The 27921-nt window shown below is 40.0% G+C and overlaps 1 protein-coding gene across 6 annotated transcripts in view; it reads right to left on the bottom strand.

Annotated features, from left to right (window-relative positions):
* RNF207 (ring finger protein 207) overlaps positions 1-27921 on the bottom strand; it is a 1105462-nt gene that overhangs the window by 624389 nt on the left and 453152 nt on the right. The window lies entirely within an intron of this gene.

Genomic DNA, 27921 nt, shown 5'->3' with positions numbered 1-27921 from the left:
TGATTACGTTATATTTGGTGGCGACTGCAATCAAATCCTAGATCCCATTCTAGATAGACACTCTACTGTTAAGTTTACACCTTCTAAAATGCAAGCTCAATTTGTCTCCTCAGTTTGGCGTAAAGCTTTGGTCGATATCTGGAGACTTTGCCAACCGACCTTGGAACATATAGTTTCTATTCAGCTCCCCACCACTCTCAATCCCGTATTGATGACCTTTTCCTAAGTAAATCCCTGTCCCAACATGCAATTCACTCTGAAATTGGTTTAATCTTGATATCAGATCACGTCCCTGTTTTTGTTGATATTGAAGATGGCGTTTTAGCAATTCTCCATTACCGACCCTAATTTTTGGCAGAAATTTAATTCTTTTGCTTTGTAATTTTTCACCATCAACAACGTCCCAGAACCTCCCTTTGTGATGGTCTGGGATTCATTTAAAGCAGCTGCCAGAGGTGTTATTATAAATTATGTAGAACAGAAAAATACATTTTTGGAAACTCAGTCCTCTCAGTTACTAAATAAAATTAAACAATTAGAATACACGTATGATCATTCTAATAATGAGTCTGCTTTGAAAAATCTTATTGACGCCAAAATCGCCTTTAATAAACTGTCCACTGATGCAGCTTCCAATTTCCTCCTGAAAAGTAGTTCCCGTTATTATGGTGGCCAAAACAAAATGGTTAAGCTATTGGCTAATTACCTAAAAGTCAGAAAAGATACAGCTAAAATAGAATCTTTGCAGGGTCCTGCTGGCACCCCTATTTATAAAGATAAGGATATTTTAAATTAATTTGTTTCCTTTTATAAAAATCTTTATACTCCTGAATCACTACCAGATAATTCTGACCTTCTTTCCTATTTTCGATCCATTCCTTCTCCTCCATCTAACCACATTGATTTTGACTCTTTGGGAGCCGATATTTCCCTAGCAGATATATCTCACGCTGTTTCAGTACTACGTCGTGGGAAAGCACCTGGCGCCGATGGTTTTACCATTGAATTACATTCTCATTTTGCAAATATTCTTCTTCCCAAGCTTTTATCTCTATTCCAGTACTTTGGTATTTCCAGTGGCACGTTTCAGGAAGCATTAAGCTGCTTAATTCCCAAAGATGACAAAGATCACTCTCTTTGCAAGAATTATCGCCCTATTTCGTTAGTCAACACAGATTACAAAATCTTTGCGAAGATTCTGTCACTCCGTATTGATCCTATTTTGCCAGATCTCACTGGTCCCGAACAAGCAGGTTTTGTTAAAGGACAACTTGCATCTGCCAATTCCCGAGTTTTCTTTAATATCCTAGCTAAAGCTTCTTTCCTTGATCAGCCGTTTGCAGCGATTTCCCTAGATGCTGAGAAAGCATTTGACGGGATTGGCTGGGATTTTATGTTTCAAGCTCTGAAATAGGCTGGTTTTCCTCCTAAACTGATTTCTTTAATTTCTTTATTATACTCTGATCCCTGTGCTTCAATATTTGCTAATAGTAAGACTTCTGATTACTTCTCATTACATAGAGGGGTAGGACAAGGATGCCCTTTATCTCCTTTATTATTTCTAATAGCCCTAGAACCTTTCCTAACTAAAATTAGACAAGATGGCCGTAATACAGGCTTCCAATTTGGATCTCATCAATTAAGTTGTCAGTTTATGCTGATGATATTCTTTTGTATTGCTCCAATCCTGAAACTTCCCTCCCTCCTTTCCTTCAGCAAGTGTCCTCGTTTTCTAAACTCTCTGGTTATCGTCTAAACGCTGATAAATTAGAAATTTTGCCTTTATACACATCTTTGATTCCTCTGATTTTTCCTGGCAGCCCAGTAACATAAAATACCTTGGTTTATGGTTTACATCTTTATTATCCAACACACTCAAAGTAAATTTTGATTACATTATTAAAAATTAAGTGATATTATTACTCGTTGGCATCCCTTTTTTCTCTCCTGGTGGGGTCAGTTAGACTATATTAAAAATATGCTTTCCCCTTTGGTACTATATATTATTTCTATGATTCCTATCCATATCCCTCAATACTATTTCAAAAGAATTGATTCCACTTTGACGAAATTTTTATGGAGAGGTAAATTCTCACGTATTGCCTTATCATCCCTCAAGAAAGATAAAACCTCACGGTGGCCTCAAATTCCTCCGACTTTAAATCTTATCATTCTGCTTTCTCATTAAAACAAGCTGCTAAGTGGATTTCTACGGATCTTCCCTTACACCCACCTCTTTGGCTACAATTAGAAAAGGTACTTGTTGCTCCTTTTGACTTTCAAGAGATTTTAACCTTTACTGCCAAGATTGCTTCTTTGCGCTCCCCGGTCATTTCTCACTCTCGTAAACTTTTATCTCCCCGGTTCTCTTCATCTCGTCCTTCCATTAACTTCTTCATAATCAGCCTATTTGGCATAATAAATCTATTCGGATTCGTGATCGCTCTATATACTGGAAAACGTGGCATTCCAGGGGCTTACGCTGGCTCTCTCAACTTATCTCTGATAACGAACCCCTAACTTTTTCTGATCTTCTATCTAAATTTTCTTTACCGACATACTCCAAACCACAATATATAATGTTCTTCATCTCTCTCTCAAGCAATTTCTTCAAAGTTTACCACCTTCTACAGATTTTCTTGCAGCTTCTCAATCCTTACTCTCAATTTTAGAAGGTTCACCTTCAGCTTCCAACATTTACAAATCTTTTCTATTCTCTTCAGACAGAATCAAATCATAAATTGAGAGGATGTGGGGAAAAAAAACTTCTCAAGAATGGCCAATTGCTACTTGGGATAAAATCTGGTCTAAACTTCATAAGGCCTCTCAGGCTGCAAACACAACACAAACCCTTTTTTCATCTATCATAGAACATTGATCTCCCCTATGTCCTTAGCCTCTTTTTCATCTGAATCATCCCCTACATGCTGGTCCTCTGCCTGTCCCGTCGCAGATTTAAAACATATGCTTTTTGAGTACCCTTCCATCTACCATTTCTGGCAGTTAGTCTGGTCTCAAATTAAAATAGTTTTTAAGGTCCAAATCCCCTTCTCCCTCATAAATTTATTTTTAGGTACTCTATCTCCCCAATAGCCTCAAATGCCGTTAAGTTTTAAACTTTTAGACTTATTATTAGCTATTGCTTTTCATTTAATAAGTTCATATTGGAAACAGGCAGATAAAGTCACTTTTAGAGCATGGTGGAATGCTGTCTGTTTTCATCATCGACTAGGTACTAATTATGTTAATCCTATATCCCTAGCAATTAAAAGGGATCTTTTATGACTCCCCTTAACAACTTATTTATCCCAATCTGCTTCTTCCTCTATAGCCTCTAAAAATGTGTCTGATGAAGCGCAGAAACCACCTTGAATTTCTCCCTTTGCCTTTTTCACTATGGCTGGTTTAAATATTTCTTTCTTTAGAATGTTTTAATATAGCACTACTAAATTTTTATGTTATTGGTATGCTTACTCTGTTATATTATCTGTACAAATTGTATGATGTTTTAACTGCTTCTTATTAATTACATTTGTTTCATCCCCCTCCGATTCCCCCTTTTTTCTGTTATTTGCTCTCTTTATAATGTTTTTTCTCTTCTTATATATAGGTACAAAGTTGTATTTTTTTATATTTTCTTCTTATATTCATTAATCACTTCATTGCTAAATAGGATTGATTATATCCATTTTATTGCCGTTTTATATCTTTTGTTATTTCTCAATAATTCAATCTTAAAAAAGAAAAAGGGACCTGGAGGAACAGGAAATAACCTGAAGAGCCAAACATGGGAGTGGTGGGGTGGTGAGCAGGAAGGGTAAGTGAATTTAATGAGGGGGAGAAAGGTTGTTAAAAAAAACTAAAAATCAAGCCAGATGGGTAGGGTTGGAGTAGCAATGAATAAGAAACATGGAGAGTGCAGGGGGTGTGGATAGGAGGGGAGAAGCAGCACACGAGGGCGAGGAGGCGAGAGCAAGAAAACAAGGGCATTGTCATGGAGTGCTAAATGCAAAAGAAAAATATAGTTCCTTGAATGTACGCAGTGGAGAAATACCAGTCATCCAGTCAAGAGAATGGCATTGAAGCTATGCTCCAGGAGACTACAAGCACAATACAAGGAAGGAAAGCCATTGACTAAGATGCAAGAACATTAGATTGAGAGGAAAACCAACCAATTATAAGCATATGGCCTGACCAGAAAGCCATCGTAAGTAGTGGTACTGTCCACAATAAGTCTTCTGGCAGACAGCTAAAGCTGTGTGTAGGCTAAAAAATATCTTTACCTAGGGTTAATTATAAGGGACAGGTTGCCCTGAAAATCCCACATAAAAACTAAACATTAAAAAACTGTATTTTTATGCATTTCCCTTTGAGGATTCAATAGTAAATTTTCTATCAAAGATACATGCAATACCCGCTGTATTAGGCAGAGGATTTTTTGGTCAGGTAAATGAACAGTTGAATACAGCGGCAAGACCATCCATAAATTGTTATTATGCATATATCCACACCACAAGGAAAATTTGCCTGGAACTTGATTTACCCATAATTGCACAAGGCCATTCAACCAATCTGGCTAATGTCTTTCAAAGCACAACACAGTACACTGAGAGGTTCCCTAGGGACAGAAATACTTGGAGAAATGACTATAGAGACCAGATTGAATCCATAATGCTATGTTTTCAACTCATTGAATCACTAACCAGGCTTGTGACAACCACTATTAGAGATACCAATTAGTCAACACGAAGACTGCATGAAAACACAAGTGAAAAGGGAGCGTGGCCAAGCCATCGACCAACACGGCTGCACGGCACTGAAGCTCCGGGCCCGCCGTCCTAAAATGTGCAGATAGTGGATGCTTCCATACCCCATCCATTCTCAACCCTACAGCATTTTGGTGAAAAACTGGTCTGCACCGACTGGGTTCTCAAGGGCCATGCTGCTGCAGATACTACACGCCCTAGGTCACCGGAGGGAGAGGAGGCCCAGACGCCTCTGAGGCACCATGGCGACAGGGGGCCATGGGCGAGCGTGAGGCCGGGGTTGCTGTGCCCCACTGCCCCCCCTCCCCTCCCCTTTGGGATACTGCCGGTGGAAGGAGACGACAGCGATGAGCCACCGGCGAAACCGACGTAACCGGTAAGAACATAGGGGGTGGGTGGTTCCCGGGCCCAGGCAGGCACTGAGGGCCCATGCGGCAACAGGGGCTGTGTGTGGTCCGTTACTGGCGCGCAAGGGTCCCCCCTTCCTTTCGATCCCGAGTGTGGCAGTGACACTGAAACCCCGCCAGCCCACTGCCAAGACCCAGACCCGACCGGGGCGGCCTGGACTTATCGGTTGGAGAGGTGGTCCGGCACGCCCCGCTGTGACAGGACTGGGGCCGGGGCTGCAAGGCCCCCACTGGGACTCCCTCTCCCACAATGAAGTGCTGCACACATGCGGAAGCGAGCGGCTGGGGCAGACACGGCCTAGTGAAGGTCCCAGACCCGCAGGGCTGTGATCTGGTAGTCTCCCAATCCCCAGCAGGGGTACAGGTCACTAGAAGACCCTGGAGCTGCAATGGGGGGAAGACAAGTTTCACCCCCTACCCCGGCCACCATACACAGTGCACAGTGCACGCGAGTAGACTGCCCGCAATGCTGCCTCACCTCTCAACTGCAGCATACACAAGGCACACCCAACCAGCAGCACCCTATATGAGATCTGCCCCCCAGATGCCACTCAACCGTGCTAAAGTCCTCATACCATAAGCCGGAAGATTACACAAGTGCCGCTGCTTACCCCCTGTGAGTTGAAGAAGAACCCCCTGGCTTTCAAATCCTCCTATCCATCTAAGGTGCACTTCACCACAGCTGCGACCCCACCCCTCCCCTCCCCACAAGAGACACATCTCTGGCAGCTACCTCCTGCATTTAACTATAGGGAGACCCCCCCCCTTTCCTATTTTTAGGGCACAACCCCCCCCCCTCATTGTTCATTAACCACTGGACTATGCTTGGGGACTGCTGACCGGACCCGGCTGGGGTGCGTGCTTGTGCCCCCAAACTCCACTCGATCCCCGCAGGTGATCGCCCGACCCCTCCTGCTGCTCTGCCATCACTAAATCATAGGTATGGTTCCATGGGCCGTGGGGACCCCAAACAGAGATGATTCACCTTTGATAGGCCTGGCACGGCCAACCGACCAGGACAATCGCATGATGTGGATGGCGACCACGGACTGGAAGATCCCCCTCCCCCCTCGAAGGCACAGCGGCATTCCACGCAATAGATGTGAGATTTGATACGCTGACCACTCTGCTAGATCGCATGGGGGAACAAATAAACAGACACAACACCAGTCTAGACACGTGGAGGAGCAAGTATCCACCCACGAGGACCACTCCACCATGATGGCCCACAATCTGGAAACAACAGAATACCTCCTGAAAGCAGAGGCAGTCAAAAACAAGGACCTAGAAGTGAGGTCCCAGGGAAAAATACGAATTCTTTGCCTTGCGGAATCGACCAATATGGGCCGCACCGTACAATTTGTGGAAACAAACCTCATCCATCTGTTTGGGGCTGAGAAGGTTTCCACCACCTTTATAAGGCGAGAGGGCCCATAGATCCCTGGGCCCCCGCTCACCACCAGGAGCCCCCCTCGCCCCATAGTGGCCTGCATTTTGAACGATAGGGACCGTAACACCATCCTCCGGCTTGCCCGAGAGAACTCCCCACTGCATTACCAGGGCACCAGAATCTACATTTATCCTGATTTCACACTCACAGTTTAAGAGGCAAGGCACAAATTCACCGAAGCAAAGGCATAGCTCAGGAAAATGGACCATAAATCTGGTATGCTATATCCGGCGAGACTACGCATGATGTTGGAGGACAAACCCATATACTTCGACAACCCCGCGGAGGCCCTTGCCTTCTGCAAGCATGTTAAAGATCGAGAACAAACAAGGGAACCCTACTGACGTGGAACAAGGGTACTAAAATTGTTAAAAACAATGGCTCCTGTGGACTATTGGCAATGTAATTTTGATAAAATGATGCTCAATGGCAATGCAACGGGTTATTGTGATGACAAAAGGAGAGAAAGGCCAACACACTTTAAATTTGAAATTCAACAGTTATTTATATAATTTTTGAAACAAAAATACACACAGGATATTGAAACAATAGTTGAACAGTAATGAGTGGTGTCCCAGTGAAAAATTGGAACCTTAAAACAGTGGTGACATTTTTGCGACATGTGTACAAGGTTTCCTATGTATCATAAAAACAACCATTGGAATATATATAGTGTATCAACCACACTTTATACAATGATAGGTGCTGGTTTTTTAATAGTTCGCTTTTGTAAACAGTCGACGGTGGTTCGACCCTTTGTGCAATGTAGGGTCTCTTCAGGACCTAGGAGTATAGGGACACCTGCAAAAAGATGGAGGGATAGCATCAGTGTGCGCTCGTAACAAAGCAGATATGCTTGTAAATGGAGGGAGCTGTTTATGTAATACCGGAAGGATCTCTATGCGCAGCCTCGTGTGAAGGGTGTGTCACTGTGAGTATAGTGAAGGAATCAATACTCACATGGGACCCAGCCAGGCGCTGTACAAGCGAGAAAATGATTGCGTGTTATTAACACGCCCATAAATTAGAGATACAACACTACACTGAGATGGTACAAAGTAATTAGAAACTTACCCCATGGAAGGGTAGCGGTAGGCTGGCAAAGTTCTGAATGGCACAACAGGTAAGTATCCGAGACGGGTACAGGTCAGGAAAGCACAGGGTATGTGCAGTCCTGGCACGTACTATGTGGAAGAGGAAGCATGTATAATGAGCTATCACTTTCAAGTACTGCCGTAACGTGTGTACGCTGTAGATGCCTAATATTAATAATATTGCAGGCTTACCCAGACGGTGTGTCTGCGTACTGGAAGTGCAGGCTTCCTAATTGTATCCTGAAACAGGATGGTACCGTTTGGCATCAGGGGCGGCTGCTCCATCTCCCTGAAAACGGATAATACTTGCATCCGGTGGGGTGATCTACAATCAAGTAAAGGCATAATAAAACATCGGATGCCGAGCATGCTTGACCTCACTGGGTGGCGCTGTTTGTCTAAAAATTAGCAGGTACTGTCTTGGTGTTTCTCACCTTGATCGTAATTCTGTGTTGGCCTGCACCTCAACCGCTTCTTAGCACAACAGCGTGTCTGTCTGTCTGCTCGGTTCAATTACAAGGGGCCTGTGATTAATTGAGAGTACTTAAGGGCTATATTCCCGCCAAAACCGCACTGAATTTTCTAACCAGACCCGACTGTTACAACTGTCGATGTAGCTCGGTGCTCTAACATCCATAATGTAAATGAACAACAGACCAGTGGTGGGATAACTTACAGAAGGCGAATGTGTTTATACTGGCGGACTCAAATGGTGAAGTGTATTTAATTAGGGCATGTGTAGCGTGGTGCAGAAGTTGTATTGCAGAGGAGAGCATAGGGTCAAAGAGCAGGTGCGTGATATATTGGATGTCGTAGCCTACGTGTGGATATGTAAATACACAGTGTCGATTTTCTTTTTAAAACATTGCCTGTTCCCACATCTTTAAATAGATAAATATGCCGATATATATCAGTAGATGAATACGCCAATATATAATTTACATTTAGTTCAATGAATACATTAGTACAATTGCAGTAAATAAGGACGCATATTAACACATTATTTCAAACCTATGTTAATTCATCCCAATTAAATGGAAAATTATGCAGATACAAAGGATACATATGGCGAACATCATGTATTCGTACAAATCAGTACGTCATGACACATGTAGAATTTTATTATGATGTACTATCATAATTGTTATTAACGTGCATATGGTTATACTAACATAGTGAGAGATCCAATTTATTTGCACTACAGCAGTGGATAGTATGTCAGAGTTCCAGCGTCATTCTAGTTACTTCTGTTTGTCCCAATAGTTATACCAATGGTGCCCATTAGCGGATACAGTCATGACTGGTGGACCCGCTAGTACATAAAATAATTCTATATGCGTCATGACCTGTACTAATTTGTACGAATACATGATGTTCGCCATATGTATCCTAAATAGTGCCTCGCAAATTGCGAGTCACAAAAGACTCGCAATTTGAGCAGCGCTATTTTGGCCGTCGTACATCTAGCCCTTAGATGCTGAAAAGGCGTTCCACTCGCTCGAGTGGCCTTTTTTCCATGCAACGCTCCGCAATCTCGGCATTCCCAATGGATTTAATGCGCTATTCACACTTCTATATTCCTCGCTTACAGCCCATCTGCGGGTGAATGGCTCCCTCTCAGACCCTTTCCCCATTTTCAGAGGCACCCGGCATGGGTGCCCACTCTTATCATTATTATTCATCATATCCATGGATCCCCTGATCCGGCATCTCCGGGAAAAACACCTACATTGCGGCCTGTGGTTTTGGCATGGCCCTCTTCTGAGGTCTATGTACGCCGATGACATTGCACTATTCATCAGACACCCCTCAGAGAATTTAGCTCCTATAAAAGAAGAAATCTCCAGATTTAGGGCTAAGGCCGGCCTGCAGATCAATTTGGAAGAATCTGAACTCTTCACTGTGATGGGCTGTACAACACCCACTATGTGTGGGCATTCCCTTCGCTGGGCTGCAGACACCACTACATACTTAGGGATTTCACTCCATAGACACAGAGATCAGGTCATTCCCCTTAACTATGGCCTCGCCATGGACAAACAAGCCACTCAAATAGACCACGTGGTCAGGCGCATCGCCCTAATCACGATGAATGTCCTCCCTCGTTTTCTTTATCTATTGGTAAACATTCCCATCCCTTTGATGAATGCATTCTTTCTCCAGCTCCGCGGTCTGCTGCTGTGATTGGTGTGGGCGGGTCGCCGACCACAGATATCCTGGGACACACTTATGCTCCCTTATGAACGGGCGGGTTTGCAGTTCCAGACTCTACCATTGCTATTTAGTGGTGCAAGTCCAATTGGCCTACCACTGGTTCCATCCACATGCCCGCCTCCCATAGAATAAACTGGAGCAAGACTTAGAAGACCCTACACCCCTCATTGTACTACTGCCATGAGGCATCCGTGTTGACCCTATGGATGTCCAAACGCTGTCCACGACATGCTGGGCCTGCCGTAAACTCAGCAGAATGCTAGGTTTTGAGTATCTCTACTCCCCTAGGCTGCCTCTGTCTCGAAACCCCTGGCTTCCCCTAACAACTGAGAAGTTGGTACAACGCACCTTACAAAAACTTCATCTTCACACCTTTGAGGATTTATTCCCGGATGGACATGTTAAGATGAAATAGGACACTGCACAAGACACAGCGTTATCATACATGGACAAATTTCTCCTTGTTAGGTTACACGGCACTACCCCTAGCACCCGTGGAATTTCCCCCCTTACACTAATAGCAGACCCAGACGGCTCCCACTTGACCGCAAAACTATATCAATCACGCATGGCTTTAAAACGTATGCACAATGGGGGGCTCGCTGTCAATGGGAGGAACATCTAGGCTATCCCCTATCGGGCACGGACTGGGTACATAGCTGCGTGCAAATTAAATGTGTATCCCCTAACCATCGCCAGAAGCTCCTCCACCTCCAATTCCTCCACACGTCATACATTACCCCCCCAGGAGATTGCCAAGTATGACACCTCCAGATCACCACAATGCCCCAATACCACACACCTGATGCTGATTTCGTACACATGACCTGGCCCTGCCCTGTGAGCAATACATATTGGACCACAGTGCTTTAAGTTCTAATCCTCATGGTATCCACAACCATAGAGCCATCCTTCATGCTCGCCCTGTTGGGTAATGTCGCCGACATCCCGATCAGCCACCAAAGATTCACAGCCTTTGCCCTATTGTTTGCCAAGATAGAAATCGCTTTGCACTAGGGCAGCCGGGTCCGCCCCACTAAGGAAGCTTGGCTTCGGAGCATGACATACTGCGACACACAGAGCGAGATATAATCTACACTTCAACCACCCACCTCACACCCGAAGGCTATCTGGCAACCTCTCCATTCCTACCCGCTCTCCCTGCAGCCCAACTCCCAGACGCCATCTCCCCACACAGCCGCAGACGTAGTGCCATCCACCCAGCTCCGCCCCCCCCCCAGCATCCCCTCCCCAAGCTTCTGGACGTTAACCACCACTGGTGTGCAACACTATTCTGTCGACGGGCCTCTCTCAGCTGCCTGTACCCATGGACACTTCATTGCCACATTACACAACAGTGCCACTAATCATTTCTACGGACTCTGTACTCCCTCAAAACTGCTTTCTTCTCTCCTACTTTCCTTCCCCCATGCCCTAACATGTATCACAATGTTTTTCGTTTCCTTCTCTTTTTCGGTATCACATGTTACTACCCATGCAACAGTTTCCAAGACAGTTGGGATTGTGGTGGTAAATATACGTCCCACAAATATGCAATATTACCTACTGTATGGTTAAACGCAGCAACTTACAAAAATTTCGAAATGGTGAGCTCTGTCAATTGTATGTTTGATGTTTGGAAAACACAAGTGAAACAACGTTGGCATGAAATATGATACAACAACTTGTGAGCAGAAATGTCACATTAAAAACATTATTAATTCTTACCCTATACATAGAAAATTATACATTTACCCTGACTAAATTCTGATCCCTGTGGAAATTGTAGAGTACAGGGATCCAAATTATGAGTTGTGCGATATTTAACACACCCTTGCAGTTTTCCCAATAAATTCAGGCAGGGCGAACTTGCAAAAATTAATCAGGGGGAACAGCCTGGAGAAAAAGATCAAACAAGTGGAATTTGATTAATTGAATACTGCTTCTCCATGTTATGCCTCATTACCAAGCTGAAAGTCAGAATGTGATGGATCCAGTAAATACCTCACCCTTGGTAGTGGCATTCAGTGGCTTTGGTAAAAACCTTAAACTATACTGCACAATTTGGAATCGAGATCAGAGATTTGAGTCCTGATGCTAAAGTGCAAATTAACATTTTAAGGTTTATGCTTCCATATTTCCCAATCCTATAATCTGAGACAAAGTGGCATCACACAGTGAAATAGAAACAATTTTGTAAACATTGTAGTAAATACATATGGGCTAAAGTACACCGTGCCGTACATTATTAGGATATTGCAAGTCACCCTGAATTTCTATTACCATTGGTCAAGTTCCTTCATAGGGGGCTTTGCAATGTCCTTTAATGAGTGGAAACAGGGTACATATTTCATATATTATATGGTCATACCATCAGTTGGTCCTCATGTCTCTTAAATCCATAGGGTCTTGGTCCTTCATATGAAACAGATATGGAGACAAAGAATAAAACCAGAATATGACCGGGTGTTGGGATTTTTTCTAACGCTTGAGTTTTTGTTTATTTTTGTTACCTCAGTCTCCACTGGCTTATTGTAAAACCGTTTAATGTTCGTAGTTTGTCCAATATATTGCAGATATGATTTGATTACTTAAAGAGGATGCTCACTATTTATGTTTTGTACGATTCATCTGCACCATGTGACCATTAAGTGTAATGTATGCGATTTATTGGTTTAAGAAAATGCAAACAAATGTGTTCTAAAAACAAATAAATTATAGGGATGTGTGGCCATATACAAATATGGGAACCCCTCTGTAAGTGTGACTGTGCAATACCAAAGATGTAAAGATGAACAGGCCACCAAGAGGTACTCTTGTTGTGAGCATCTCACATAATAGATGGCTTACAGTCAATGCAGGCCCCAAATGGGAACCTTGGGAGAGGAACAGGATCCACAGGATGCCCCAGGCATCCCTCGACTTACAAATGCAGTCATACACTGCACCCACCTGTGGCGGAATCCTTTCAAACTCTTAAAATTAGGCCGGGACTGCTATCAATTAAATACCAAGCCACAGTTTGAAAGCACAACTCCATTGTTCACTGATGTGCTTTCCCCAGGGCATTCTCAAACTCTGACAGGTTATTTTTGTATGCAATTTCACACACTGTCCTCACCTGCACTGGGAGCACCCAGTTAACAGTGCTCTTCAAAGCAGACCCAGCCAGTGCATCAGATCTGCATTTAGGAGCCTGACAGAAGAATTGGCTAGAGGCGATTCCATGCAGATCACACTCCATGAGCAGTAGAAATGTAGAATGATCCACATTAGTAAGTCACTGTTCGGTTGGTTGCTTGGTAGGCCAGTGTTCAAGGCTCAGAGTCCTCCCCATAAAGCCAGTATCAAGAATGCTCAATTCCCTCCCACTCTCAAAGGGCTGGAGAAAAGAATCTACATACTTAGATGTATTCTCAAAGCAGCTCCCCCTGGAAGAAACAATTGGTCTGCCAGGGGAATTCTGTCCGTCTTTGTGGATTTTTGGGAGTAGCTATAGAGCAGGCAATTTAGGATATTCGCAAGCAAGAAAATTGAACTCATCATTTTCCAAAATGCCTCTCTCTTTCCAGTCAGCTAATTGGACTTGGTAGGTATGTATAGATTTCTCATATTCTTTTCTGCTGCTAATTTCATATGTACGTTCTCCAATGTCCTTGTGACAAAACATATATAGGTAATACACTACACAAAGCAAAAAAACGTGTACTGGAACACCTTAGGGCCATAAGAAACGGGGATAAACAATACCCAGTTGCCAGACATTTCCAGAGGTTTCACAATCAGGATGACAGATTGTTAACTTTCTGTGTCCTAGACACAGTGAACATAAATGTTAGAGGAGGCAATCCGGTACAAGATCTGAGACGCCTTGAATCTAGACTCATCATTCAATATCAAATAATGGCCCCAGGAGGGCATAATTGTGATAAAGAACATTCAGTCCATTTGGGCTAGGATATTTTCTGAGGTTTTCTGCTGAGTCTTTTATTGTGCTTTAACTGTGTCTTCTTAAAAACTGTATTAGGTTTTACAAAATGTTTCACTGTTTCATTATGCTTTATTGTAGTTAAATCTGATAACTGAAAGGATCAACTACTTTTGTTTTGGCACTTAAGGCATATATATGTGTCCCTACTGAGTGCATTTTATTAGTACCAAATTGAATTGGTTTAATTTAATTTCTTGCCTCACAGCATGATTTTAAATGAATTTTATTTGTTTTTGTTCACATTATGAGTGAAACAAAATGAATACCCTTGGTTTTTAGATCATAGGTGGAATAGAATGCAGTTAAGAAAAATACATGAAGCATTATTCACTGTCTTGAACACCAGCCTCGCTTTGCTGCCTGACAGAGGCATTCATTGAAAGAAGTACTCTAGTAAGAGTTGATATTGACGAAATGAAGTGTAAATGATTATTATATTTTTCACTTTAGTTTAATTTGCTCACTGAGGCAGAATTGTCAAGATACAATATGTAAATAAGCATTACGGCATGTTAGAAAATCCCCACTGGGGCATGATTTTTGCCATTTAAGTGAAAGCCAAGACGAAAACCAGAATTAGGTGGCATGTCTGTACCCATTTAAAACAAATGTTCATTGAAACATACAGCCTCATATAGGCGGATGCCTTTGGGAACAAGGACTACATCATTGAAACGAAATGTGGACAATAAAACTTTTTTGAAGTTGTGGACGAGGTATAGTTCACCAATTAAAAAACATTTGATAAGAATTATGCTTAATATTCTAAACATAAAAAACAATAATGTAAAGTTTGTTTCACTTTTTTATGTAGAGTAATTGCGAGTGATGTAACTAGTCAAAGTCTGTTCACTATGTTGTTTAATCACATGACTGTGATCAAGAGGTTCTCCCCGAAACACGTTGAGTTGTCAGAAGCCTGGATTAAATGCCGCTTTTGCAACCACTGTGGTCTACGGCGTGCTGTTTTAAGAAGAAGGAATCAGCATTTGTATGTATATATATATATATATATATATATATATATATATATATTTTACCTACTGGCGGTCGCCAGTAGGTAGTTATAGTTAGGACCACGTTTCCATAGGAAATCCGCAACATTCTATTTTGAATAACTTTGGCGCCGGTCGACGAATCCTCGCGAATTTTTCAAAATAGGTGGGGCGCTACGCTCCGCTCCTTCCCTGAAAGTCTCGGGGGGATTCGTCAAGCGGGGGCTGAGATAAAAGGGGGGTCAAAAAACGCGTTTTTCCCATGCATTTTTCCATAGGACCTTTAGACAGGGCTACAGCCCGAACGGCTGAACAGAATTACTAGAAATTTGGCAGAGAGGTAGTCCTCAGGTCAAGGAAGTGCCTTTTGTAGGTTTGGTGTAAATCTGTTCAGTAGATTCTGAGAAAATAGCCTTTAAATCAATATATATATCTGAGCCAGCTTACGGTGCGCTTACGGTACGCTTACCGTACGCGTACGGTGGCGTGCGCGATTCTGATTGGCTCTTAGATCTTAGTAAACATTCGAATCGGTCGAAACCAGGAAGCGGCGGCCGCCATTTCATGTGTTTCACTCAGAAAAAAAAGAGTGATAACAAGAAAAGGGGGCAAGGAGGAGAGTTACAGACCCCCTAACATTTGTAAGGGGGTCAAAGAAGGACAGAAAAGTACAAAGAAAACATTTATTGATTTTAAAAAAAATCACGGGGTACGCGTACGGTAAGCGTACGGTAAAAAAAAAAAAAAAAAAAAAAAAGAAATGAAAATCAGATTTAAGTGTTTAGATATTAGGGGGCTCTAAAAAGTTTATGAAGTGATTTTTTTGTGGTACCTACAAGTAAGTACCGATGCAGAGTCTAAGGTTCAAGAGGAAGACTCTGTTCCCTTCATCATTGAAGTGCACACCATCTCCTCTATAAATGTCTTGCATGTCATAACGCAAGTTGTTGTGGTAAATGGAACCCATACCATAGTCACGGAGGAAAGCAGAAACAGATTTGTTGACGTGCTTTCTTGCTTTGTCAATCTGCGGACAGAAATGATTGGACCAGTTCCATTTTTGCCTTTGGCATATGTTAGAAAACACAAAGGCAGTTTTAGGGAAAAGTGAAAACAGTTGTGCAAAGGTGTCCTTTATAAGCATTTCCAGACCTACCCCAGTCAAAGTGCCTAGGTCATTGCCACCACAGTGCACTATTATGAGGTCAGGGTGTTGGATGTGCATGAAGGATTTCACCAATGGCATCAATTGGTGCCACTTTAACCCTCTCTGACCAATCCATTTAATGTCTACATTTGGCAAAGCAAGGTCTCTCACCATACCTGTTTTCTCTGCAAACTTTTCACTCCAGAAGACATAGCTGTGCCCTACAATCCACACTGTGAACATCTTCAAAGGAGAACTGGATGCACTCAGGAGGTGTAATTCAGTAGAATGGCAATATGAAAAGAAAGACAGTTTGGAAATGGAGGCATACATATTTTTTTCATAAAAAAAGAACTGATTGGCTGTTTCATACCATTCTAGAATAAAAACTAGGCTGTATGTGTAAATTAATAGAAGCATGTTTTGTATTGGTACAGAAAAATGTGTTACCAAAGAACAGTACTATGGATTTGCTGTTAGGTTTGAAAAGTCAAGCACTCTTGCTCTGTGGAATTGAAACATTGTTTGGCGAACTTCTGACCTGACTCCACACAGCAGTGTTCCATGAGCTGTTGCTATGGTAGCAGGCAGAAGTCAAGTTGGGGGAAGGGTACTAGGCAGAAGTCAAGTTGGGGGAAGGGTACTTTTGGAAAAGGGTTGGTTTTCTACCAATAGAAATGTGTGATTACATTTGAAAAAAAGGGGCAAGCACTGAGATTTGAAACTAACATGTATATGTGTGGAAAAAGAGAGGGAAAGTTTGCCATTATCTGGTTCTGCTGAGAGGAGAGAGGTGTAAAGAACAGAGATCCTGGCTCTGATAATCTGCTGTTTGAGTGCCACATTTCTTTCACAACTAACTAATTTTAAAGGTGAGTTTAGAGTTTGAGAGGGGATGTATATGGTAAATTAAGAAATGAATAATAGAAATGCAATTCTTTTTGTTGAAGTTGTGTTTATTATTTTCTGTTTTGGGAGAAATTAAAATGTGAGGAACAAGTAAAATAATATGGACTATGTTTTCACAATAAATTAAGGTGTACTGGTATAATAAAAGAATAGTTTAAGGGTTTGAGGTTGGACTCAGTAATGCAAATACATTCAGCATCACTAAGGCTGGTTGCCCTTGCTGGAGTGTAGGCAGACACCCAGGTTACAAATGGTGCTGGTCTGAAAAAGCAGTTTGGACATGTGCTTTTTAAAAAATCTGAAAAGTGGATTCATAATGTGTCAGTCTGTAAAAGTGTTTATCACTTGCCAAAAAAAAGAGCAGTAAGTATGCTTTCAAATAGGCAAAGAAATTTCGTTTTGTGACTAATGTGAAAACATGACTTGTGTGCAAATAGGAATTACAGGCAGAGATTTATTGAGTATTGCTCTGGTGATTTCACAGTTGCATTAGATGGAAAGGGGGAGCCTTTTTTTGGTGCAGAAGCTGACTCTTAGCACACAGCTAGCTACTTACCATGTGGAATCATGCACAGTATTCACAAGCGAGTGGGGTTTGAGGTTTCAGTCAGTAATGCAAATACATTCAGCATCACTAAGGCTGGTTGCCCTTGCTGGAGTGTAGGCAGACACCCAGGTTACAAATGGTGCTGGTCTGTAAAAGCAGTTTGGACATGTGCTTTTTAAAAAATCTGAAAAGTGGATTCATAATGTGTCAGTCTGTAAAAGTGTTTATCACTTGCCAAAAAAAAGAGCAGTAAGTGTGCTTTCAAATTGGCAAAGAAATTTCGTTTTGTGTGCAAATAGGAATTACAGGCAGAGATTTATTGCGTATTGCTCTGGTGATTTCACAGTTGCATTAGATGGAAAGGGGGAGCCATTTTTTGGTGCAGAAGCAGACTCTTAGCACACAGCCAGCTACTTACTAAGGGTGCATTTACCTTTTGCTGGCCTTCTGGAAAAGTAAAATACTCCCATAGGTAAGAGGTCTTTTGTTTCCTCGCTCTCTGCCTCAAGGTAGTGCTGCTAGCCTCATTCTCAGAAGAGCTCTGCTGTTCTGCCATCGTATCACAAAGACAACCCAGCTCCTTCTCCTAAGGGATCACAAGCAGAAATGAGAGGAATGGGTGTGGTGTAGGAGAGTTCTAGAACTGAAAGTAGTTTCAACCAATCAAAAGTTGTGTTTCATGATCACATGACCTACCGTACGCTTACGGTACGCTTACGGTGCGCTTACGGCAAAAGTACGCATGCGCGTAAAAAAGACACGCGCTTGCGCGCATGCGCATAACAGTTACTCCCCGACACTTCCGCGTAACGTGCGCGTGTAGCGTACACGCCCCACGCGGAGTACGCGCGGCTACGCAAATTGCAAATTGCGTAACTATACGCAAACAGCGTAGATAAATTACGGACATTGCGTAAACCGTAAGCTTACGGTACGCGTACTAAAAAAAAATAAAAAAAAAGGAAAAAATGTATTGCTAATAAATTTTACCTGTTTATTTTATAAAATATGTTAAAAAAAACATATTGTAGAATTTTAAAAATTTAACCATAGTCTTTAAAAAAGGATAGAAAATTAAAATAAAAATATGTAAAAAAAAAAAAATAAAAAATAAATAAATTGGCATTTAAAAAACCTTGCAAATTCACTGAAAAAAACATGGGTTTCACACATGTTATAGTTAGCTGGACATTTCACTCGTAAAAAACCAATGAAATTCCCCCGTTATAGTTAGTTCAGCTAACTATAACTCGCGCGCCCGCAATGCACTACTGATGACGTCACATATTACATCACTCATGACATGGTCAGTGACATCACTCATGACATCACTGATGACATCTCAAATGACATCACTGATGACATTATCCTTGTGACAGAGTGGTAGACCTCCTCTCACCCTAATATAACCTTTGATACAAACATTCAAAAATAGAAACTAAAATTTTCAAAACAATGGACATACCAATACCAGTTACAACAACCTATTCAGTAATTCTAAGATCCACATACACATCCACTTATCCACCAACAATCCTATACAGTCACTCATACATGTACTCACACATCATATGTACTCCTACACCTAAACATCCTGTAACACAATCCCACTCATCCATAGAGTTACTCACACACATAGTCACTCATGCTAATAAAGAATCAAACATCCATTTACTTGCATATACAGTTATACAGACACCAGCACACTTACTTTTACAGAAACTTACACATACTTAGTCTTTTTAACAATCACTTATAGAAACACATACTTATTCATACAGGAACTCTTCCAATCTCTCACTCTCACATATACTCACTTATAAACACCAATAGTCACATATACTAGTTTAAAACATATATAGTTACTTATGAAGACACTATTGAGACAGTCATTCACTCACTAACACACCCATGCACACACTCATCCACCCATACAGTCCTGCACACATGCTGTCTTCAACACATACAAACAGTGAGTCACTCATTAATGCATCTATGCACTACGTAATACCCCCCACCGCACCATGAAGACACTCAGACACTCATACTGATACTCAAAAAACCAACTATTAACCTATATAGACACTCATGTAGCTACTCACCAACCCATGCAGCCACTTATATACAAAGTGAGAGACTGATACAGGTATTTACACATTTAAACATTACTCACTAAGCCATGTATTCAAAAAGATACACTTAATCAGTCAGTTATACAATCAATTTTTCAGAAACAAATCATCAATTTAGACACTTATATACTCATTTATTCTTCCATCGACCTTGAGATATACATATATAAAACATATTTAATTTTCAGAAAAACACACATTCACTGGATGATGTCATCAGTGATGTCATTTGAGATGTCATCAGTGATGTCATGAATGATGTCACTGACCATGTCATGAGTGATGTAATATGTGACGTCATCAGTAGTGCATTGCGGGCGCGCGAGTTATAGTTAGCTGAACTAACTATAACGGGGGAATTTCATTGGTTTTTTACGAGTGAAATGTCCAGCTAACTATAACATGTGTGAAACCTTTGGTTTTTTCATTGAATTTCTAAGGTTTTTTAAATGCTAATTCCTAACTATAACGTGTGTGAAACCCATGGTTTTTTCAGTGAATATATATATATATATATATATATATATATATATATATATATATATATATATATATATATATATTTATATTGAGAAAAAGATTGGGTTGCAGGTAGAATTGCCCGGCGCCTAGTAATCTCAGACACTGGTCCCCACCAATGTGATTTCAAAATATTGAACACAAGTAGATCTGAGAGACAAAGTTATACACAGATTCCAAAGTAGATCAGTAAACAATCTTCTTCTTCATTCAATTCATGAAGCTTTATTTTCATTTCTTTAGGGGTCACAGTTCACATCGTTTACAAGAGCCAACACGTGTTTCGCGCCACCTGCGCTTCTTCAGGGCTGTTACATAAACAAAATAATACACTTGAATAACATATATATCTAAATGGGTCCAACATGTAGAAATAAAACCAACATATACTTAACTTCATTCAAATACTACATCACATCTCAGTTATTTCTGAGCATTATTTCATTTGGACAAAGGAAATTTTATACAAAGAGAAATGGTAAATCTAAAAACCAAGTACATAGATAATTCCTAAACACAGTGAGGATTAAGAACAAAATAATAAAATAATACAGAAAAAGGAGAAGGAAAAGGGCGGGGCTAGCATGTAGATACACCAGCCTACAATAGAAATGCTGTTGGCAGTACAATTTATAAAATTATTTATACATTTAGTTCGTTATTGGGGCAGGAGCAGAAATTTACCTCATTTTCATAAATTGTCCCCCTTTATTAAAATATAAACAGGGGTTGGTTGATTTTTTTCCCGTAAAGTGTTCTACATCTGTTTCATAGTCAGGTCAAGTCAAGTCATGGGTATTTATATCGCGCACATATCACTTTCGCGAGTCTCATGGCGCTTGCAGTCTGCAGAGAGCAGGATGGAAAAGGAACCCACGGCTCTTATACGAACAGCCAGGTCTTCAATCTTTTTCGGAAACAGTTGTGGTCTGGCATGCTGCGAAGTTCAAATGGCATTTTGTTCCAGGATGCAGGGGCCAGAAAAGAGAAGGCACGCCCACCCTGTCTGACCGTGTGGATCTTAAGAGGGGTGAGCAGAGCAGAGTCACTTGAGCGCAGAGCCCTAGATGGTTTATACCATCGAAGTTTTTGCATCCAATATTTAGGACCCTTGTGATACATTTGCTTATGTGTAAGACACAAGGTCTTAAAAAGGGTGCGTTTTCTCACAGGAAGCCAGTGTAGAGTTTTAAGACAGGGTGCCGACGGTGATCTGTGAGGGCGGTCGAGGACCAGCCTCGCTGCGGTATTCTGTAGGACCTGAAGTCTGTCGAGAAGATCGGAATTGATAGATACCAGTGAGGCGTTACTGTAGTCCATTCTATTAATTATAAGACCCTGTATTAAGGGTCTACGGGCTTCAAGGGGGAGCCATTTAAAAACTTTACGGAGGCTCCGCATAACACCAAAACAGGTGCCAATAATGTGGTTCACATGTCCCTTCATGGACAGACCACAGTCCAGGTGGACGCCTAGGTTACGAACCAGATTCTTGTGGGGAGGACATGGGCCAAGTCTGGATGGCCACCAGTCCTGCGACCAGTGGTTGAGCGCTTTGCCGAAAAGCATAATCTCCGACTTGGTCCCATTTAACTGAAGATGGTTCGCTGTCATCCATTTGTCCACATGTGTCAGACAATCCTTAAAACGCTTCTTGGTTTCACTGGGATCCGAGCCCAGTGTGACCAGAATTTGGGTATGATCTGCGTAAGACAGGACATCGAAACCATAGTTTCGGATCACTGCAGCTAGGGGGGCCATATAGATATTGAAAAGAGTAGGGCTCAAAATAGAGCCCCGAGGCACACCCATAGTTACGGGTCGCTCCCTGGAAGTGATGTTACCCATCTGGACAATAGTGGTTCCTAAAATGAAATTTACTATATTATTATTCACAAAGTGATGCCCGTAGAAACTAAATTTTTATTTTTAATTTATGTCAACCATTTTTAAAGTCTTAGACTCTCACCTTAATGAAATAGGTACATTTTAATTCCACGATCTTGTTGACGAAAATAAGTCAGTCAATATCTTTCTTTAATGATCCATGATACGATCTGAAATCATATAATGCATAATGGACTATTTATTCTCCATGACTCATTAAGTAGTGGACATATTTCTTCTGCTAAAATATCTGTATTGACGGTTTACTTAATTATAGGTTACATATATTCCTAAAGGGATTCTAATTACTTCATACGTTAAGTATAATCCTTATGAGTGATCGCTGATAGCTATGAAAGATTCAGCGGTAGCCTAATTTAAAGAAAGTGAGGAATATCGAATTACCAAGGCAAGTAATTTAATCTAAAAAACACTTTAACTAAGACAAAAGTAAATCCATTGTCTTCATTTGAATTCTATTTCAAACTAGAACACTTGTTACCAAAAAACGGGTCTAGTTATCAATATCCACACTACATTCTTACCGCTAGTAAAGAAGACGTCCCGTATTCTCCGGTTCCAATTTGCTTTCGCGAATCTAAAAGCAGGTGATTCTTGCCGCTATTTATACTTTAGACCTGATTGGACATTTTAAAAAACCGCGGGAAAGAGTCTAAGCGTTCGCTTGGTTCTACATGCTAAGTTTGCTCGTTTATTAGATTGCGTGGTTAAAAAGGGAAGTTATCGTACCGAGTGCATTATCTATTTAAATTATTATTTTCTTAAACTCCATGTTCATATGTTCCTGATTACATACAAGAAATAAGTACAAAATAATTTTTTCATGATTATTGATGTATTTTCCTGTGGGGATTCGAACCCCTGACCGGATAGTCCTGGAAACGTTCTGAATTAACATGTTGAGCCATAATTTTACATATACCGAACTCATGAAGATAACTCTAATATTAAGACCAGAAAATATAAGCAAAATCTTTTTCTTTTAATTTATTCGCAAATCTTTCCCTGTGGGTATTCGAACCCCTAACAGGATTATCATAGAGACGTTCTGGGTAAACACGTTGAGCCATAGTTTCTCATATGCAGTACTCATAACAAATAAATCTAGTAATGTGAACACTAATATACCTCATATGTAGGGCTTATAGAAATGTTTACAATGAAGTTGTCGAAGGTTCTTGGGACATTTGTTGTTAGCAAGAAATCAGTTATTTTACAAAAAAATTCTTATTATATATTATCCGAGGATCAATGAAAAAGAGTGTAACTGAAAGATATATATTGAAAAATTGTTGGGCCATGTATGTTCCGTAGAGAATCGAACCCCAACCAATATATCATTAATAAGAAGGGGTTTAGTATGCTTAGCCAATAGGCAAGTAGCTTTTAAATAGTAATATTCATTGGATAATGCACAGTCAAGGATGGAATATTAGGCCTGCCCCAAATATGAGCAGTTGAAAGTTAGTAAGTTGCTCTATTTAAAAAGAACATCAAGCTTACAAAGTTTCATGTTATACTCACTAATGTGCAGGAGGTTGGGGAACTAGGGAGTATTCAATGATAAATTGCAAATTAATTTGCACATATAGAAAGCAGTTTTTACGGAGTCTGAACTACACGCAAGTGGTTTCAAGTCAAGTAGTTCAAATTCATTTTAGTAGAGTGCATATCTCACGATCTACATCGAGTCCTAGCTGTACAGCCTGAAGTTTATTTATCCAGTATGTTTCTCTACATCTTAATTTGGCTTCCAAATCACCGCCTCTTCTGTCAGTAGTGACTTGTTCAATGCCCATAAATTGAATATCACCTACTTCAATACGTTTGTGATGTTCTTTAAAGTGGACGGCCATAGGATATTTAGGATCACAATTTTTTATTGCTCTGAGATGTTCCATCCATCTGATTTTTAACTTTCTCACGGATGAACCAACATACATTTTTTTGCAAACACATGTCATTATGTATATACAGTGACTTGTATTGCAATTAATGAAAGTTTTAATAGTAAAGACTTTCTTATTAAAATAATCCCTGAAATTAGTTTTTTTATTAATGACATGTTTACAACAAATGCATTGACCGCATCTGTATGATCCTGGGGTCAGTGAATCTTTACTCGGTGTCATATTGTCACTATCATCATCTGAAATAGGATATGTCATAGTGTCACTAGGACTCAAAATATTTCTTAGTGTAGGTGCTTTCTTATATACCATATTGGGTTTATTACCCAAAAAATTTGAGATCTCTATCGACAGTTAGCACATCCCAATACTTGCAAAGAGATTTAAAAACTCTATTGTTGCCATCACTATAGGTCGTAATATATCTGATGGTTTCTTTTTTAGCCTTGTCTGATTTTGGTCTATCATGTAGTAATGTGTCTCTTTTTACTTGTAGTGCTCTATTTCTAGCTTGATCAACAACCAATTTCTCATATCCTCTTTCAAGAAACCTTCTAGTTATATCTTGACTAGTAGTTTGATATTCATTATCATCACTGCAATTCCTTTTTGCTCTTAAAAATTCCCCATATGGGATGTTATGAATCTGTCTTTTAAGATGACCTGACTTTGCGTGTAGGATAGAGTTAGTTGAAGTTGGTTTTCGATAAAGTCTTGACTCTAAACGTCCTTGATGTACATACATTTCAACGTCTAGAAAGACAATTTTCTCAGTACTATACTCTAAAGTGACTTTAATATTGTATTCATTGGTGTTCAAAAAATTAACTGTTTTAGTCTATCTTCACTTCCTTGCCAAATCATAAAAATGTCGTCTATAAATCTACCCCAGTATATAATGTTTTCTTCAAAATTTTCGCATGATTTCCAGGCATGTTCCCTTTCATAGTAGCCCATGAATAGATTGGCATATGACGGTGCGAATTTCGCACCCATCGCAGTCCCAGTTTTTTGATGGTAGAGGGCATCTCTATAGTAAAAAAAAGTTATTGGACAGGACCAAATTTAATAATTCCAAGATCATATTGGAGTGTTGCAGGTAGCTAGCAGATTTAGTATATAAAAAGTATTTAACAGCTTCAATTCCTTTCTCATGTTTTATGCATGTATATAAGCTAGTGACATCCATAGTCGCTAAAAACATTCCATTCTCCCAATTGATAATACCAATCTGACGTAAGAAATCTTTAGTATCTTTAATATAGGAGACAAGTGTTTTAACAAAAGGCATTAGAAACATGTCAATATATTCAGAAATATGTTCTGTCATACTATCTATGCCCGATATTATGGGTCGTCCTGGTGGTATTCTTCCTCCTTTATGTATTTTAGGTAAAAAGTAGATAATAGGTATTTTAGCTTTCTCCACCCACAGGTAATTATATTCATCCCTATCCAAAAGATTTTTGTCAAGATAAGTTTTAAGGGTCTTTTCAATCAACTGCTTTGCATATGTAATTTGTGCTAATTTAGCTTTATCATAGCTTTGACAATCTCCAAGTTGTTTCAACGCTTCTTTGTGGTAATCACTGTGATTTAAAATCACAACATTCCCCCCTTTGTCTGCTTGACGAATAATAATACTTTTGTCATTACACAGGTTTTGTAGTGTTTTAAATTCATCTTTATTCAGATTAGGTTTACCTTTGTTAAGAATTTGTTTGTCAAAATCCTTCATAACAAGATTGGTGAAGATATCAATAACATTATCTCCTTTCATAAGAGGTACAAACTTTGACTTGGGTTTGAGGTTGCTAGAAATACTGTGATCTGTTGCTATATTCAAATCCAATGCAATATCTTCTATATCACAATTAGTCTTGTCGTCCAAATTAACTAAACAACCAATGTCACTCAATTCATGATAGACATTTCACTGATAACATTTTCTAAACATACAGTTTGTTTTGAAACATCCTTATTTTGAAAAAACATTTTTAATTTCAAGGTTCTGGCAAATCTATTTACATCTACTTTAGCTTGTAGATCGTCCCATTGATGCGTAGGTGCAAAGCTTAAGCCTTTATTGAGAACACTAATCTCATTATCTGTGAGAGTTTTGTGCGATAAGTTCACTATCAAGTTAACTACTTTCTCATCACTGTTTCTCTCTGTATTTGAGACCTGGTCCTTACTCCATCTCTGTTTCTGTCGTCTGCGGTAGGTCCTGTTCCTCCCTCCTTTACTACCTCTATTTCTCTCCTCTCTTGGGTAATAAACCCAATATGGTATATAAGAAAGCACCTACACTAAGAAATATTTTGAGTCCTAGTGACACTATGACATATCCTATTTCAGATAAAGAGAGTGACAACATGACACCGAGTAAAGATTCACTGACCCCAGGATCATACAGATGCGGTCAATGCATTTGTTGTAAACATGTCATTAATAAAAAAACTAAGTTCAGTGATTATTTTAATAAGAAAGTCTTTACTATTAAAACTTTCATTAATTGCAATACAAGTCACTGTATATACATAATGACATGTGTTTGCAAAAAAATGTATGTTGGTTCATCCGTGAGAAAGTTAAACAATCAGATGGATGGAACATCTCAGAGCAATAAAAAATTGTGATCCTAAATATCCTATGGCCGTCCACTTTAAAGAACATCACAAACGTATTGAAGTAGGTGATATTCAATTTATGGGCATTGAACAAGTCACTACTGACAGAAGAGGCGGTGATTTGGAAGCCAAATTAAGATGTAGAGAAACATACTGGATAAATAAACTTCAGGCTGTACAGCTAGGACTCAATGTAGATCGTGAGATATACACTCTACTAAAATGAATTTGAACTATTTGACTTGAAACCACTTGCGTGTAGTTCAGACTCCGTAAAAACTGCTTTCTATATGTGCAAATTAATTTGCAATTTATCATTGAATACTCCCTAGTTCCCCAACCTCCTGCACATTAGTGAGTATAACATGAAACTTTGTAAGCTTGATGTTCTTTTTAAATAGAGCAACTTACTAACTTTCAACTGCTCATATTTGGGGCAGGCCTAATATTCCATCCTTGACTGTGCATTATCCAATGAATATTACTATTTAAAAGCTACTTGCCTATTGGCTAAGCATACTAAACCCCTTCTTATTAATGATATATTGGTTGGGGTTCGATACTCTACGGAACATACATGGCCCAACAATTTTTCAATATATATCTTTCAGTTACACTCTTTTTCATTGATCCTCGGATAATATATAATAAGAAATCTTTTGTAAAATAACTGATTTCTTGCTAACAACAAATGTCCCAAGAACCTTCCGCAACTTCATTGTAAACATTTCTATAAGCCCTACATATGAGGTATATTAGTGTTCACATTACTAGATTTATTTGTTATGAGTACTGCATATGAGAAACTATGGCTCAACGTGTTTACCCAGAACGTCTCTATGATAATCCTGTTAGGTGTTCGAATACCCACAGGGAAAGATTTGTTAATAAATTAAAAGAAAAAGATTTTGCTTATATTTTCTGGTCTTAATATTAGAGTTATCTTCATGAGTTCGGTATATGTAAAATTATGGCTCAACATGTTAATTCAGAACGTTTCCAGGACTATCCGGTCAGGGGTTCGAATCCCCACAGGAAAATACATCAATAATCATGAGAAAATTATTTTGTACTTATTTCTTGTATGTAATCAGGAACATATGAACATGGAGTTTAAGAAAATAATAATTTAAATAGATAATGCACTCGGTACGATAACTTCCCTTTTTAGCCACGCAATCTAATAAACGAGCAAACTTAGCATGTAGAACCAAGCGAACGCTTAGACTCTTTCCCGCGGTTTTTTGAAATGTCCAATCAGGTCTAAAGTATAAATAGCGGCAAGAATCACCTGCTTTTAGA

This window comes from Triturus cristatus, chromosome 1_2, assembly GCF_964204655.1.
Source record: "Triturus cristatus chromosome 1_2, aTriCri1.1, whole genome shotgun sequence".
In the NCBI taxonomy this organism is placed as follows: domain Eukaryota; kingdom Metazoa; phylum Chordata; class Amphibia; order Caudata; family Salamandridae; genus Triturus; species Triturus cristatus.
The sequence above is the reverse complement of the archived record's forward strand: the minus strand, read 5'-3'. Positions and strand labels throughout refer to the sequence as shown.